Here is a 5,114-nt window from a genome sequence, read left to right as displayed (position 1 = left end):
GCGACGATATAATATTTACCTAAAATATGCACCTAAATAGATTATAATTGTCATTATTTTCGCAGTTGGAGTATATGCCAGACGAGTAACAGGTATACAAGTATACCTAAATTAGCGCTTGAGCTTGTATATTTATCTCCCTCTAACTCATTAATTCTATATACGTCAGTACCAACGCCCGACAAAGTTATGTCCGTATTTAATAATGGCCCTATGACAAAATATTCATGAAATGTATTCGTAGATTTTTATTTACTTTCATTTCATATATTAGTATTGAGATGAATGGTTTTTACTAAATACCAGGAATAAATATTTAATAAAAAACTATTTCATTTAAGCTTAACCAACTTTTAGTTGCTCGGAGCTAATTTTGGAACGCTTCATGAAATATTTTCATAGACAGTAAATGCATCCCTGGGTGCATCATTATCGAGCTGAAAAATAAAAAAAATTCCATCTGAACCAATATTATCAAAAATTATAAAGCAAAACAAAAGCCATTTTTCCAATTTATGCACTGTTATTTTTATTATTGCAATACAATTTCGCAGCTCTTAAAACATTTTCCACATTATGCTTTTAGGGCTAGTAGTTTCCGACCCCATTTGCTCGTGTTTTTTTTTTCAGTTCTGAATTTAGGCTAGGCTTTATGGGAACTTACTGTGGGTGCAAACAGACCACATTTTGTAAATATGTACATATGTATACACTTCAACGGAATTGTAATATTTAATTTTATTTTATAATGAAAAATGAAATTAATGTGCAATTTTTTTAGTTTACTAGATGTAAGGCAACTTTTAATTTTCTTTATATATTGCATGCTTTAGTTTTAATTCTGTTTAAGTTGAGTTGTAAAGGTGAAAATAGGGCAACCGAGCACATTAAAAAAAAAAATCGGTTCCGCGCGTAAAAGCATACCTCACAAGTAGTGTGGAAAATGCAAGAACAAATATAAATGGAATAATTTTCGAAATTATGAAATGGTTATTGGTATTTCCCATCTCAAAGGGGATGATTAATTTGAACGTTATTTAAGCTGCCTTTATGTAAGCGTTTTGGCTAGTCGATATCTTAAGTAAATTTTCCAGTCGACAGAAATCGACCCGTGAAAAGGCAACTTCAGGAATTTTTTAATTTTCTTTTTTTTTTTGCTTGGGCGTCTTTTGAAGATGTGCCAAATTATATTGTCGCCTTAAATACAAAACAACAATTTCTTTAAGCCATCTTGTGCAGCAATTTGTTGATCTTATCCTCACGGCTACCGAAATCACCAACCTCAACGTAGTGATTAGCCTTCTTGCGCCAGCCTCGGGTTGATGTGTTGAGCTTGAATAGCAACAGGAAGTTGGGGGCTTTCTTGAAGTGGAGTGAATCAACGCATTGAATTTCGTGCGCTTCGCGAAATTTGCGTTCGATCACAAAGCAGAGATTGGGACACGCTCGACCATTCCACGTTTGTACATCAATTCACGAACTGATTTAAGATTTGGATAACCCCATATAGGGTTCGGCATACGTAGCATATTAATGGTTGCCTTGCTCAATTTGTTGAACACACGGTTTTAATGTGGCGAAGACAGAACTGTAAAACTACGCTCTTTTTGTGCAACTTTGTTCATACCGCGGATGCGGATCACAAAAGCCAATTTGGATTTTTCAGGCCCGTCGAATTGGCCGCATTTCTTTGCCACACAGCGCTCCTCCATCTCACGGCGTCCATCACGGAGTTTTCTTGTTTGATATTTCTCAGCATGCACCAAGTTTTCACGTTTACGGAGTGCAATCACAGCAGAGCGCTTTAGTTTACGTTTGATTAGGGTAGCAATTTGCTGACCTGCAGCTTCGACTCGGGGACAGGAGGCAGCTTCCTGGAAGGTTGTCTGCCCTTTGCTTGCGGTTTCTTACCGGCCGTGATGGCAGTCCTCTTAACTTGTTACTTAGCACGTTGAAAAGGCGAAAAAAAGTTCGCCAAATCTTTGGAGTACATCGTAAATGAGCCACTCGATTTATAACATTTCTATAAACAATTTAATTAAATACTTTTTATACATAGATATTCTGCAACCATGCACTTACTTTCCCAAATTCCATCCTGCTTATCGGCATAATTTTCTAAATATGCCTGCTACTTCATTACTAATTACTCAATTTTCCAACTGCGCCTTCTTTGTTGGCTCGACATATCCTAAAAAGACATAAATTTACATTAAACAATAGAAATCGCAAAAATTTGCAAATAAAATACTCGCTTTGTTTTGTTTTGTTGTCAAATTTCTGAGAAATGTGAATTCACCACGGTGCGATACAGAAAGAACAAGGACCAGGGATGTAATTTTAAGTAAACTAGTATTCAGTGGCAAGGCGCAGAGCGTTCGGGGCAGCAATATTAATTTGTATCAAATATAACATTAACCGGTGGTTCTAATACATTTTTTGATATTATTAACCAGAGTACATACATTATATGGTATTTCTTTCCAAAATTAATGTACTATATGAACTTTTTTTTCAAATATTTCTTAAGTTTCTTTCATGAGTGCTGAAAAGCAACCATGCGTGTAAGAAATTGTGTGCTACCTAAAATTTCACCTCTGGAAACTTTATCCCCATAAAGGACTTCACCACAGTTTTTTTACTGGATATACTGAGGTTACGATTATCCTCGCAACCTTGAGGGATTTCCCAAATATCTTCCGGCTCGTATCGCTGGATTGTTAAATAAATGCTCACGATGACCAAATTGTAGTACAATTAACTTTATTGTACAAAAAACAATTTACAATACTTGCTAATACCGTAAAAACTCAATACAATACTCGTTAAAGCAATTACAGCGCTTTACAAAACTTGTTAACACAATTAAACTTATAGTTTGCTTATTCGCAACTCACTTTACTTGTAGCTTGCTGACATGTAACTAACTAACTTCACTGTGGCGGCGCCCTTATATACCTGCGCTCGCACTTATGGCAACTCTAGAACGTTCTGAAGTTTATCGCTCATTCTCTTTCTCTCGCTGTTCGCAGTGTTCATCCAACTTGACGTTTCTCTTTGTGGAACATTCTACGTGATTCCTCGAACATTCTGCCTATTTCTCGTTGTTCGCTTCGCGTTGCCGCAGTATTCGCCACACTGCCCTCCACCTAAGTCTGATCGTCCCGATCAGACACACTTGCTGCTCCAAACATTGCTAGTCTTTCATCTTGGTTCTCGGTCTCCCAGCTGTCTGTATTCGATGCACTGCGTCCTTCAGCCGTTTGTCAATCCTATACGGACCTTTCCAGTTACGATGTTGTTCGGAGGTGAAGCCTTTCTTCGGCTGCGGCATGTGCAACAACAGCAAATCACCTTCCTGTAGCTCCTCTCGGCTCGATGCGTTACTGGACATTGCTTCCAGCTTATCTCCGGTGGTGCATCATCTCACATGGTCGTGCTTCTGCCGGCCACTGGTGGTGACCAGACCATGTCTCCAATCGTGGGCACCCTTTTTGCCAGATCTATGCCGCATCCTCTGTCCATGGCACCCAGGCTCCTGCCTTCGTGCTGCACTGCCTTTAGCACATCTTGCTAAATCCGGTTCCTCACGCTGAAACTTGCCCAGTGTTTCCGCATCTCGCTCTTTCGCCGACGTCAACCTCATTGACCGGACATGTATAACCTCATCCTTGGCTTCCGGCTTAACTGCTTGCCTTTGCCGACCACCTTTTTCTGGACACTTCAAACCGCGCCTACTGCTTCCACAGCCGCTTCCATTTTCGGCCAGCGGCGTATCACCATTGCAACGTGATTTATCGGCTCTCCTCCTGCCGGAAACACTGCCTGGCTTGCCATGACCACTTCCTTGTTGCGACCTCTTCTTCACTGAGCTGGCGGAACCGTCACGCTTTTCCTGTATCGGTGAACCGCTTCCTTCTCCTGACGAAACCACTCCGTCTCCATCACTTCCAACTAGGGCATTCAATCTCGAAGCATTTTAACAATCCCGGGATTTCGGGATACCACAATTCTAATCCCGGGATCCCGGGATTTTTCGGGTTTTCGACTTCATCACAAATTTTTGCACTTTACAGTAGGTTCGCCTTTTTTCAAAGCATACAGATTCATTGTCACCATATTTGGTCTTGGGGGAGCATAGTGAGTGCCCCTTAGTAAAAGAGTACGTTATTTGATGTTTAAATATTTTTATTCTAAAATATCTATATTACTTGTCAAAAAAATTTACTCATATTTGCAGAAATCCTTTTCCAAAAAAGGCCAACAAAGTAAAATGAAGAACAACTCTGCCACACTGTAAAAGCTTGTTATGTATTCAGTTACTACCAGATTTTTCGTTATCATACAGTTTTTTCACAAAATATTTGAACTAGTACATTTATTCAGGCAGGTCCCGAAATTCACTTGCAAGTGCAAATGGCTCAAGTTCACTTTGAATCCAAATTATGGTGTTCTGAATTTCTCTTGTTTCATGTCAAATGAAGTCTTTTGTTCGTTTTCAACATCTCTTTCTTTCTGTAAATGAATCAGTAATAATATCGGGATCTCGGAGAAGTAATCCCGGGATTTCGGGACATGGAAAAGTGTCCGGGATCCCGGAATACCGGGATTCTGAATCCCGGGATTGAATGGCCTACTGCCAACCTCCGCCCAACTAACCGCTTCCGTTTCTGGTGGAATCTTCGACACTTCCTCTAATACTACGTTCAAATTGACGAGCTAAACATGTTAAATGGGCTTGAACCAGTTAAATGAACAAAACATGTTCATAAACAAGTTAAATCGCATGCAATTGTTGTTGGAAAATTGAACCAGTTAAATCATTTAACTCGTTTGAAAACCAGTTCAACGCAGGGTTGTATCGGAAAGCTTTCTGCTTCGGCCAATTTGACACGCCAACGTTCAAAAAATTTATATTCTAAAAAATAAAAAAAATTAAAAATTATCAAAAATTATCAAAATTGTATGCATGTCTGCCCGCTAAAAAAGGCGGTAATTAGTTATTTCCCATGAGGTCTCATCGTACGCAGAGATAAATAGTGCATACGAACTAAACATTTTGAAGTCTCTAAGTAATCCGTATGCGTTAATATCATGAAGCAGACATTCGCACA

This window comes from Rhagoletis pomonella, unplaced genomic scaffold, assembly GCF_013731165.1.
Source record: "Rhagoletis pomonella isolate Grant_MI unplaced genomic scaffold, Rhpom_1.0 Rhpom_scaffold_00002, whole genome shotgun sequence".
In the NCBI taxonomy this organism is placed as follows: Eukaryota; Metazoa; Arthropoda; class Insecta; order Diptera; family Tephritidae; genus Rhagoletis; species Rhagoletis pomonella.
The sequence above is the reverse complement of the archived record's forward strand: the minus strand, read 5'-3'. Positions refer to the sequence as shown.